Consider the following 13,213-nt stretch of genomic DNA (forward strand, 5'->3'; position numbering starts at 1 on the left):
ACGAGGCCAGTATTTTACGTGTACATCTGACGCCTTCAATATTACGTGATACATCTAATCATACTCTTAGCTCTGTATTGTTGCTTGTCTGTCGGTTTTAAGGTTTTTTTTTTTCTTTATTGCCGTCCGCGCCTCTATCGAGCGCTATAATATTTTCTTCTGTTTGTTTCAGGTAAGTGAAATTTCTCGCTCAACTCCTTAAGGTACGCACGTGCAGTTCGTCTCCGTGAGTTTTTACAATTTATTCGTCTGAAAAATGTGTCAGTCTAAATTGTTTCTAAATTTTCCGCCTGTAAAATATTTGGTTTTGAAGTTTACGAATAACCCCTCTGGCAATTTTTGGAAACCCAGAATGAAACTGCACAGGAAAGTCTTCGAAAATTTTGAAGAAAAACATTCGCAATTCCTCAGAAGAAATCGGTCGAGGTCCAAATTTTCTCACGACGGTTTTTCTTAGCCCGGTACCATTCTGAAAAAAGACTCAACCCTCTGAAGTTTCCATGCCATGGATGGGAATGAATCAATGCTCGCTCTTGTAACGTAGATCTGCATCATTTCACATCGGCAGCTGCAATGTTAATGTATCCTCGGTCAGAGTTTTAAACCGTTATCGAAAGATACCATCCTTAAAATAAGGATATATCGATCAAGGTCATTTGATGGCGAATCAGCAATCGATCCACTAAGAATGTCGCATGTCTTCTCGATAAGCGCGGAGGATGGTGGCGGTGGAGCGTGGATGCTCGTTGACCACCCTGTGACGTCATCGTGCATCCGATTCTGACTTAGCCGGCTTCCCGAATCTATATCCAGGGTTGCCACAGTCGGGGAAAATCGGGAATTGTCAGGGAATTTATAAAAGTCAGGAAAAATTGCAAAAATGTCCGGGAAAAAGTGTTCAGTCGCCATATGCTTTCTTGAATAGTTTGGACGTTTCGAACAACAAATTTTGCACTATTTCTAATCGTGTCTTTTCAACCATCTGGCATACATTGAATTGTCAGGGAATTTAACAAAAAATGTGTCACGGAAATCAGGGAATTTAATTTTCGAGTTTCGATGGCAACACTGCATATCGCTGTATATCCTCGGTATAGAAAAGCGAGCCGTACGGCTCTGGCTCATAACGTCGCTCCTCTCACGTGAGAGCATAACTCGATTCCCACATGAGCCCCAAAAAGCATGGCTTTATTTGATAAACAGGGTTCACAAGGAAATTGAGTTGCGCCCTTACGTTAGAGGCACAACGAAAATTCGGAAGCTCCTCTATTGTGGCGAAGGAAACGCTATATGAACATTCTAATGTTGCCAATTTTCCCCCAATAAAAAAGTCATTTTTTATAAAATGTATGAATACTTTTCCCCGGGTACACAGATAGATTGAATTGTGAATGAAATTCCCTGTAAAATTAGTAGAAAAACATGCTCAAGTACGCTTTTACGCCACAAAAAATTCGCTTTTATCGCGGGCGATCTTGCAACATCCGGAGGATTATACGGCGTTCTGCCGTAGCACGGTATACTATTATTTGTCTATTCAATCTTCGTTAGCGAAGCAGGATTTTGTTACCTCTCAAAACAAACAGAATATGCCGCGTGTTTGCTCTGGCTAATCCCGCATGCGTGTACTCGGAGATTGACTTCTTCAGGGCTCCCGTAAATGTATGTACGATGGCGCGTTTGTAATAAGGGAAGGGGGAGGGAGGGCAGTGTACTCATTCATTGTCAGTGAATAGTATTCGACTGAAGACATTCTCAATATGAGGACTTCAGTTGAAGATTCAGATTGAAGTTACATCTCTTTTTCCCAATTGCTCAGATCTGAGTGAATCAATTGGGGCCCATTTCCCAAATCGAGAGCTACCAGAATGGATTCAGTTTACAGGTTTTTTTTTTTTTTTTTTTTTTTTTTTTTTTTTTTTTTTTAACACGCTACCCATTGCGTTCGTTGATGGGTGCGTATGAATGAGATGCTTCAGTTCTAAGTGGCAAACGTGTATGAGATTTCTTTTGATTGGCATACATTTTGGTATGGATGATGGTCCCGTGTCTAGAATGCTAAGTCGCATTTTTGCCAAAATCGCGTATTTCGCGCGATAATGAGTTGGAAAACGCGTTATTTTCTATCATTTTACAAAACCGCTAGAAAAATTGCGCACTTATTTCATGTTCACGGAATTTTGCATAAAAATGTTAATGAACCAATACTGGTGAGAGCGGACACCAAGCGCGCAACTATTCGAACTCTGGAGTAGTTATGTGGTACCTCGCAAAAATGAAGGCAAATCTTGCCTTTTTGCACGTTTCGAATTACTGAAGTTTATGATTGCAGTGATATATGGCATATTGCGGATTTTTTAAGTTTAAAACTGTTCACAGAAGGAAACAGGAAGTCTTGCCCTAAACATTTTTCAACTGATTGAAATCTCAATTTCCGGTATTTAAACTTCATAACTTTTGAAAAACGTAGCGACAATTCGGTCGTTTTAAGTTAGCAGTCGGCCTTAAAAAAAAAGAAAAAAAATTAGGGTAACATTTTACTGAACACTGCTAAAAAAAATATTGAGGAAAGGAAAAGGTGAAGTTTAAGATTAGGTAGGTAACGGTAAAAAAAAAACACACAAAAAAAATACTTTTTCTGATGTTGACATTTGAATCGTTGATCGACCAAGTCTGAGAGTTTTATCATACGTCTCGAATAGAACCTAGGAAAGCCGGAAAAGTTCCACCTTACCCTTAAATGGGACTTGATGGAATGATATTTTGAAATGTTTCCGCCGTAAAAGTGTGCGATTGAATTGAGGTCAAGTTTGTCAAGAATGAAACTAACCCCCCGCCCCCAGTCCTCTTGTGTGCCGAAAGATCCCTTCCTAAAACCCATCTACGGTGGGAATCGCTCTGAAAGACAGTAACCAGACACTTTGCCGGCACTTTCGGTCCAGTTCTGTCGGGCTATGGAAGAACGCAGCATGGGCACTCGAATGTAGCCTAAGTTTCCTCCGATTAAATATTTTATTTTGAGAAAAGTTATGAATGTTTTTCTTCTTCTTTTCTTCGAATACGCCACATTAAATTGTCTTTCACATTTTCTCCTCGGTAATAACGGTCAGTTAGGAGCTTTTTTCTTGAACTCTTGAAAAAATGTCAATAATTTTGGTTTTTAATATTTTTTCATGGGAAAAAGACCATGGGGTTGTTAGTTGGTATGAACATTTCCAATTAATTGTGATGGTACCCCAATACATCAGCTTATAAACACAAATATTTCGGCATACTACCACAATTAATTGAAAGTGTTTATATCATCCAACAAGTTGGAGTAGTACACTAATTTTAGGGGATAACTCCTAACACTTTTCCTCGGCAGCATTAGTGTTGAAAAGTTTTTCAAAAATTGACATTGTTTGAAGATTAACATTCATTTAAAATTAAAATAGTGTCTAAGGACTACAGCAGATCTCTGAAGAGTTTCTTTTACACTTTTTTCACTTAAACTTTACCTCTTATAAATTGTAGGTAATTGAAAATGAATTTGTAAAGGGTCTCCGATAACATAAGTATATTTCAACAGTCTTCTTAAATGTTGTCTTTTTGATATTCAAAATTATGTTTAAGAAAATAATAAGTCGTTGGTTCTAGCGTTAAAAAAATCCGAGGAAAAAATTAAGATTTTTTAGAAAATTCTTTCCACATCAAAAGAAATTTTGCAACATTTTGGTGTTCACGCGACGTGTACCTGCGTATGCCAGAGTAGAATTGGCTGTGTGCGCATGTGGTGTAAAGAATCAGAGCAACTTTCGTGGTTTTAATCGAGGGGTGAGGTCCAGGAAAAGGGGAAGGGAGATCGAAAGAGTGAGGAATTGAACCGGTTTTCAACCGGTTTTTCTCAGTTCGAAAGGCAGGAAAATCGACCGGAACCAGGGACCAACTCCAGATACTTGCCCAATCTGGATAATTAGATCAAGCTCTCATTAATAATCAGTAGATCCTTTAAAAAGCATTACTGCATTCCGAGTTAGGATCAATGCGTACGGGCTGCATCTCATCGTCGATCCTCTGACGTAGGGGCGTATTTCGATTTCCTCATGATCCGCAGAAAGCATGGATTTATATGTGAAACAGGGCTCACGTGGACATCGAAACACGTTTTTATGTCAGAGGAGCGACATGAAGAGGGATGTACGTACGGGGTGAGAATTCAGGCGCTTCAGCAAAGGTTTTCTCAACAAAATAGACTCTTAAAACCGATGTTAGTTGGATCTCTTAAAAACATCGACAAGAAAAAATACTCTTGATTCAATCGGATTTTTGCTTAGATCAAGAACCAGCCTCTTGATTTGAGCGGATTTCGTTTTGATTTAAGCAAAAATCTGATTGAATCAGGAGTCTTTTTTCTTGTCAATGTTTTCAAGAGTCTGGACTCTGGATTCAATGTGTTTTTTTTCCAGTGAATGACAAGTTTTCTTGGATTTTGAAAAGGGTTTTTTCCAAGTGCCGGATTTTTTTAAACAAGTCTATACCTGCGATGTATGAAAGGAAAAAAACAAAAAGTTTGTGATGGGTGTAAAAGTCTAATTTTTTTCCAATGGTAGATTTGTTTTCAGTGACCAGTGTGAGCTACGTTGGTTCTGGTTTTCCCCCAAAAATTTGAATTATTATAACCTAATGTGAGAATAAATAGTATCTCTCTCCTTTGTATGTTGATTTGGGAATTTTTCGTACTTTTATCGTGCTCTTCATAAAATTTTGTTGAGAAAACCTTTGCTGAAGCGCCTGAATTCTCACCCCGTACGTACATCCCTCTTCATGTCGCTCCTATGACATAAAAACGTGTTTCGATGTCCACGTGAGCCCTGTTTCACATATAAATCCATGCTTTCTGCGGATCATGAGGGAATCGAAATACGCCCCTACGTCAGAGGATCGACGATGAGATGCAGCCCGTACGCATTGATCCTTACTCGGAATGTTTCTGTTCTGTTTCTGGCTTTCATCGTTGATAAGCTTTTTCTTAACTTGTCAACGATGTAATGAAACCATATGATTTAATTTTAATTTTTTTTTTTTTTTAAATCAAGTCGCCAACTTGAATTAAGGTTATACTTTGTTAAGCTGGCAGTCTGAAATTCTGAATTTTTATCGGCACAGAGTTCAAAGAAACTATAATTGAGCACGGTTCGGAGGAACGTTTCTGCCATAATTCTTACACAATACTTATGGTATACACTAAGAGCGGAAAAGGAACTCACTTGAATTTTAGCGTGGAGCTCGAAAGACCACTTCAAGTCTTTGTATGCGAGTGGCTCAATGGAGCACATTACGCCTTTGTATGTATGCGGTGGCTCAATGGAGCACCTCGCGCACTATAAATAGCACGGAGCTCGAAAGAGCACTTCATGCATCTGTATTTTAAGGTTAAAACGAACTCTAAAGAAACTCAATGCGAGGCTCAAACGAACTCTCAAGCATTCTTAATGCGAGGCTCAAACGAACTCCCAAGCATTCTTAATGCGAGGGGCTCAAACGAATCCTAAAGCATTCTTAATATGAGGTTTAAACAAACTCTGAAAGGATCCCAATGCGAGTCTCAACCGAGCTCTCAAGCATGCAATTATTTTGAGGTTAATTAACCTTCTATGGTACCAATAACGGCAATCTTAAGGATTATCCATTAATTATGCGCAAATCTCAATCTTAGTCTTAGTAACTTAAAATTAATTGAACAAATTATTAAATCACGTCGAGGTCACTATGTTTTTTATTTTAAGAAATAATAACAATTGCAAGTACAACTGCACACAAAAACTGCATTGAAAAGATAAGAGGATGATAACATACAATTACGTAATTTGCTATAAAACCATAGCAACATGCTATGATATACTCGGCCACTGGAAAGTGCTGCTCTCTAGTGTAGCAAACGAGGAACAATTAATCCTCAGTTGAATGAGGGAACGGAAATGTTCGACGGAGGAAAACTGTAACCCGCGAAAATTCAACTTTTAGACCTTGAATTCAATGGGATTTTGGCCGTTCCTCCGACGGCAACGAGAACCATCCATTTGTCGCCACGGACACTACCAATGCTAAAAGAAATCGATCGCAAAGAGCTCTCCCGAGTGGGCGAGCTCAAAAAAAGTTGAATCCAGAGTCCAGACTCTTAAAAAATTTGACAAGAAAAAATACTCTCGATTCAACCGGATTTTTGCTAGAATCAAAAGGATTCCCGCTTAAATTAAGAGACTCCCAAATTCACGCTAAAATCCGATTGAATCAAGAGTATTTTTCCTTGTTAAATTTATGAAGCGTATGGACTCTGGACCAAAGAGACTTTTTTTCTAGTGCTAAGTAGCGCAACTTTTTTGAGGTTTCATAAAATAAATGACATGTCATTTAAAATTGATTTTTCAACCACGGCACTTCATTTCAAAATATCACCATTATTTCAACGATGATAATCTTAATTTTGCAACGCTGTGGTACCAAAAGAGCTTCGATTTCAAGCAATACTTTTACAAGAGGATTGTCTCATCATTTGGGATACATGCTACATTTGACGGAAATCCACGAGTTCCCAAGGACAGGCTTTCTTCGCGCGATTTGACAACATAGGTTGAAACTTTCAGACTTGTTATCACATCGAGCCTGATAACGAAGCTGCAGTTGCAGGATCCTGCTCCTGCAGCTCCCGAGCGTCCCGTGCTCGACAAAACCGCGTATTCGCAGGGCATTACAATTGGAGTTACGTGGTTTGGGTATGATTAACAAGACGGAATGCAGCCATACTCGATTCGCGATTATTGCTCCACGCGGGAGGGAGGGGCGCTCGTCAACCCACGTCTCGACTCAAGTCATAATGGAACGGCAATTAAAAACTCGGAGCCGCGATGAAAAACCGCCTAACTGGAATGGAAAAACCCGATCGGATCGGTGGTTTTTCGCTCGTCGGGCTGGAGGAAGCTCTCGCGGAGCGAGGAGTGGGACTCGCCTGGTCCATCGACCAATTTATAGGGACTGCGTCTTAAAAACATCGACTCTATACATCCAACTGATCCTCTAGATCCAATGTTTTTTTTCCAGTGTTCTATTCGAACGAGAAGTCTGCGAAATCCCCCCCCTCCCCTCCCCTTTGTGAAAATGTCGAATTAAAAAAAAACTCAGAACTTATCGTCGCCGCAACAGTTCATCTGGTCAACGGTCATCTTCGCGTCCGTCACCAATCAATAATGAGAAACGAAAGACGCAGTCCCTATAAATTGGTCGATGGACCAGGCGAGTCCCACTCCTCGCTCCGCGAGAGCTTCCTCCAGCCCGACGAGCGAAAAACCACCGATCCGATCGGGTTTTTCCATTCCAGTTAGGCGGTTTTTCATCGCGGCTCCGAGTTTTTAATTGCCGTTCCATTATGACTTGAGTCGAGACGTGGGTTGACGAGCGCCCCTCCCTCCCGCGTGGAGCAATAATCGCGAATCGAGTATGGCTGCATTCCGTCTTGTTAATCATACCCAAACCACGTAACTCCAATTGTAATGCCCTGCGAATACGCGGTTTTGTCGAGCACGGGACGCTCGGGAGCTGCAGGAGCAGGATCCTGCAACTGCAGCTTCGTTATCAGGCTCGATGTGATAACAAGTCTGAAAGTTTCAACCTATGTTGTCAAATCGCGCGAAGAAAGCCTGTCCTTGGGAACTCGTGGATTTCCGTCAAATGTAGCATGTATCCCAAATGATGAGACAATCCTCTTGTAAAAGTATTGCTTGAAATCGAAGCTCTTTTTGGTACCACAGCGTTGCAAAATTAAGATTATCATCGTTGAAATAATGGTGATATTTTGAAATGAAGTGCCGTGGTTGAAAAATCAATTTTAAATGACATGTCATTTATTTTATGAAACCTCAAAAAAGTTGCGCTACTTAGCACTAGAAAAAAAGTCTCTTTGGTCCAGAGTCCATACGCTTCATAAATTTAACAAGGAAAAATACTCTTGATTCAATCGGATTTTAGCGTGAATTTGGGAGTCTCTTAATTTAAGCGGGAATCCTTTTGATTCTAGCAAAAATCCGGTTGAATCGAGAGTATTTTTTCTTGTCAAATTTTTTAAGAGTCTGGACTCTGGATTCAACTTTTTTTGAGCTCGCCCACTCGGGAGAGCTCTTTGCGATCGATTTCTTTTAGCATTGGTAGTGTCCGTGGCGACAAATGGATGGTTCTCGTTGCCGTCGGAGGAACGGCCAAAATCCCATTGATTTCAAGGTCTAAAAGTTGAATTTTCGCGGGTTACAGTTTTCCTCCGTCGAACATTTCCGTTCCCTCATTCAACTGAGGATTAATTGTTCCTCGTTTGCTACACTAGAGAGCAGCACTTTCCAGTGGCCGAGTATATCATAGCATGTTGCTATGGTTTTATAGCAAATTACCTAATTGTATGTTATCATCCTCTTATCTTTTCAATGCAGTTTTTGTGTGCAGTTGTACTTGCAATTGTTATTATTTCTTAAAATAAAAAACATGGTGACCTCGACGTGATTTAATAATTTGTTCAATTAATTTTAAGTTACTAAGACTAAGATTGAGATTTGCGCATAATTAATGGATAATCCTTAAGATTGCCGTTATTGGTACCATAGAAGGTTAATTAACCTCAAAATAATTGCATGCTTGAGAGCTCGGTTGAGACTCGCATTGGGATCCTTTCAGAGTTTGTTTAAACCTCATATTAAGAATGCTTTAGGATTCGTTTGAGCCCCTCGCATTAAGAATGCTTGGGAGTTCGTTTGAGCCTCGCATTAAGAATGCTTGAGAGTTCGTTTGAGCCTCGCATTGAGTTTCTTTAGAGTTCGTTTTAACCTTAAAATACAGATGCATGAAGTGCTCTTTCGAGCTCCGTGCTATTTATAGTGCGCGAGGTGCTCCATTGAGCCACCGCATACATACAAAGGCGTGATGTGCTCCATTGAGCCACTCGCATACAAAGACTTGAAGTGGTCTTTCGAGCTCCACGCTAAAATTCAAGTGAGTTCCTTTTCCGCTCTTAGTGTATACCATAAGTATTGTGTAAGAATTATGGCAGAAACGTTCCTCCGAACCGTGCTCAATTATAGTTTCTTTGAACTCTGTGCCGATAAAAATTCAGAATTTCAGACTGCCAGCTTAACAAAGTATAACCTTAATTCAAGTTGGCGACTTGATTTAAAAAAAAAAAAAAATTAAAATTAAATCATATGGTTTCATTACATTGTTGACAAGTTAAGAAAAAGCTTATCAACGATGAAAGCCAGAAACAAAAATGCGATGGCAAAAATAGCCATTGCAACATTTGCCGCAAAATCACATTCATAAAAGATAATTCCATTTCTCTCTCTTTATTTCTCTTTATTTATTGAAATGTGAAAAATTTGACTTATGAAATTACGTCATAACATTTTGCATCGGCATGTAACCTCTGATAATTGGGTAAAGATTCATTTAATACGTATACAATTTTAGAAAAAAGCATTAATAGTTGTTAATAGTTTCCCAAAGGCGAGCTCTCCAACACAGTAGTGTTGGAACCAGCAGCTTGTTTTTTTTGGTGAGGAGACCAAAATTAGAATTTCTTTCGACCTCTGACAATGAGGAGTTAATCTTGGAGTAAAATGTCTCTATTCCCCGAGTCTGATGCCTGAACCACCTGTGAAATTACTGGAAAAACCAGAGGAATACCGAATATGTATGTCCTCAAGGAGCTCAGGTTAAAGTTAAAATTAATCCACCAAATTCTGCCTCTTGTGATCATCGCAAAAAAATTCGCTTAGTGATTTATCCGCTGAAAATTCATTCGCAAACGCCAGCACGTGCTTTCAGTCGAGTTACTAAGATATCCGTGTCTTTTCTCAAGTATCATTCAACCTTGACGATTCAAAGGAAAAATGCTCGCATAAAAATGTAGTCAGCAAATTTCTCCGCAAGAAAAATTAGCAATCACAGGTACCTCCCTTCCCAGCTTAATGACACAGAGAAAATTCATTAGCACTTGTAATTGCATATTAGCCAGTTTTCTCCGCTAAAGGCGCCTGTAATTTGATTCGATGGCCCAGAATGTCTTTCATGTCATGAGGAAAAACGCGAGTTGTCTGGCTGAAGTAATGTGTATAAATATTAAAATTTTAGCATCGGACTTTTCTCGAGCAGAATTATAATACTCTTCCGGCGAATCCTAACGTGACTGAAAATGAGATTCAAAATAGTTTGCTAAATCGCTGATCAAAATGAGAGCAAATCTGCCCGACGGTGTAAATTATTTTGGCGGTGGTTTAGGCTTCCCTGGTCTTTTTTAAAATCAATTCAACGATCATTTTGACGGTTAACCAAGTAGATAAACGTCAGGGAAAACTTGGAAGAGTCGGAGAATTTAGCAAAACCTAGAAATTCAGGGGAAAGTTAGGAAGTTAGAAAATCGAAAAGACTCGTTACCCTGACGAATACAGTGGGCCAGTGCCTCTGTTTACACGTTAACTTCAAGATACCGCACAGTGATACAAGTTGATGGGAAATGTCTGACGAAATTTGGAAACTTTTAAACTTATAACTCCCTTAATACACAACACTGAGGTTTTAAAAGCAGGTTTCTCCCAAAATTTTTCGTAATTCTTTCCTCCTAGAATGTAGAATAAACGAACAGTGGCGTAGCGTGCTTTGCGATTTGTCGATTGATCTATCATTCAAACCTATGGGAAAGGATCGATAAACTGGGTGTTCGCAACAAACATCTAAATAATCGATTCTTTATCATAGCTTCAAATCGGGAATTATCGATAATCGATCACTCATGCCTCGCTTTGACGAAGTAATCAACATCAAAATTTGCAGTTCTAGCAAAAAGATTCATTCGATTTTGACTCGATCCATTGTGAGTTGAGACATCATGCTTTCGAAGTAAGTAATGTGTGAAATCATTTTTCATGCCGAACACTCAAGCATCGTAGTGGAATCGGACGATGATATTAGGTCGTGCGATCGCTCGTTTTCGTCCGGTTACGTAAGGCTCTACGGCGCGATCGAGTCAAATCTCAAAAGTCAAGTTGTGCATACGTTCTCGTTCTTGGATTTTAAAGTCGCACTAGCAGCTCGGCCTGCAGATAAAGAGGTGTGTGAAAAAACGGCCTAAAATGCCTCAAGGCATTTTCGAATTTTGATCACTCGGGGTGATACAGAAACTTCCGAGACGCCCAAAACCGGTCGCCGTTTTGCTTAGAAGCGCCGGGTTGCGACGTTGCCATTTTTTAAAGTGGAAACCTTTAAAAATTCATATCTCCGCCGCATCTCAACCGATTTCAATGAACTTTTTTTTAAAATGTTCCTCTTAAATAGAGCTTTCTAGTGATATATAGTTTTCTGGGGTTTACTTGGCTTTAAGTGGCACTTACGCGGTTTTAGCAGTTTTTGATAGACACAAAAATTTAGTTTTTATTTTACCACGATCGTGGAATCGACGGAATCTAAACAAAAACCAGTCTAAATGAAAGTTCAGATTCTCACCTTTCTAACGAGCACAAGATCATCCAGGGGAAACGTTTAGTTCCCGAGATATGACCGCTCAAAGTTGGTCACATGCGCTTTTGCGCAATGTGAATGCGCCTTATCACTAAGTCATTCGCGAACTGGGGGTCCCTTATGTTCAATTTACGTTGAAATAATTACACAGAGCAGTAAGGTGTACAACACGAGCCGTATTTTCACCTTCGGCTGCCGATGTGCGACGTTGCCATTTTTTGAAGTGAAAACTCTTAAAAATGCATAACTCCGCTGCATTTCAACCGATTTCAATGAACTTTTTTTTAAAATGTTCCTCTTAAATAGAGCTTTCTAATGGTATCTAGGTCTCTGGATTTTATTTACCTTAGGGAGGCACTTAGGTCGTTTATATGGTTCTTTGCAGAGATTTTTCATACGGAAAATAGTGTTGCTATTTTTTTTTCTTTTTTTTCGGAAGAGGGTCTGTATTTCCCCCGATTTTTTTTAACATTCAAACTAGATCGGAGGATCACCATCGCTTCCAGTATAATGCAAAAATCTTGGTAAATTAGCAACACCACCTTCTCTTGTACAATGAGAGCGTCGCTTTCAATATTTGTACACGTAAGACTAGTGATTAAAAGAATCCCTTTTTTAAAAGTTCTTTCTTTTAAATTTTACCATTTCAAACCCTCCCACAACCCGCGGGGAAACAAAAAAAAAAAAAAAAATAGCAACACTATTTTCCGTATGAAAAATCTCTGCAAAGAACCATATAAACGACCTAAGTGCCTCCCTAAGGTAAATAAAATCCAGAGACCTAGATACCATTAGAAAGCTCTATTTAAGAGGAACATTTTAAAAAAAAAGTTCATTGAAATCGGTTGAAATGCAGCGGAGTTATGCATTTTTAAGAGTTTTCACTTCAAAAAATGGCAACGTCGCACATCGGCAGCCGAAGGTGAAAATACGGCTCGTGTTGTACACCTTACTGCTCTGTGTAATTATTTCAACGTAAATTGAACATAAGGGACCCCCAGTTCGCGAATGACTTAGTGATAAGGCGCATTCACATTGCGCAAAAGCGCATGTGACCAACTTTGAGCGGTCATATCTCGGGAACTAAACGTTTCCCCGGGATGATCTTGTGCTCGTTAGAAAGGTGAGAATCTGAACTTTCATTTAGACTGGTTTTTGTTTAGATTCCGTCGATTCCACGATCGTGGTAAAATAAAAACTAAATTTTTGTGTCTATCAAAAACTGCTAAAACCGCGTAAGTGCCACTTAAAGCCAAGTAAACCCCAGAAAACTATATATCACTAGAAAGCTCTATTTAAGAGGAACATTTTAAAAAAAAGTTCATTGAAATCGGTTGAGATGCGGCGGAGATATGAATTTTTAAAGGTTTCCACTTTAAAAAATGGCAACGTCGCAACCCGGCGCTTCTAAGCAAAACGGCGACCGGTTTTGGGCGTCTCGGAAGTTTCTGTATCACCCCGAGTGATCAAAATTCGAAAATGCCTTGAGGCATTTTTGGCCGTTTTTTCACACACCTCTTTACCAGCCGACGACGGCGGCGCGACGTGACCGACCCTTCAGCCCCCCACCCAATAGGGAGTAGGGGGGCTGGATGGGGGGGGGGGGGCATTCGAGACGTTGAAAATTACCTGCTGCACCAGCATTAGCCAAATGCGACGGTTTCACGGTCCGTTCGTCACG

General features: G+C 39.8%; 1 protein-coding gene across 2 annotated transcripts in view; it reads left to right on the forward strand.

The window, feature by feature from the left end:
• The window catches only part of LOC109031516 (uncharacterized), a 75,175-nt gene that overhangs the window by 21,257 nt on the left and 40,705 nt on the right, over positions 1–13,213 (forward strand). The window contains exon 2 of one of the 2 annotated variants that reach the window (XM_019043071.2): positions 173–203. The exons of the other annotated variant lie outside the window; for it this stretch is intronic. The gene's annotated coding sequence lies outside the window, so the exon portion shown is untranslated. The remainder of the gene's footprint in view (positions 1–172; positions 204–13,213) is intronic. 2 annotated transcript variants of the gene reach the window in all.

The sequence above is a fragment of the Bemisia tabaci genome, chromosome 4 (genome assembly GCF_918797505.1).
Source record: "Bemisia tabaci chromosome 4, PGI_BMITA_v3".
Taxonomy (NCBI): domain Eukaryota; kingdom Metazoa; phylum Arthropoda; class Insecta; order Hemiptera; family Aleyrodidae; genus Bemisia; species Bemisia tabaci.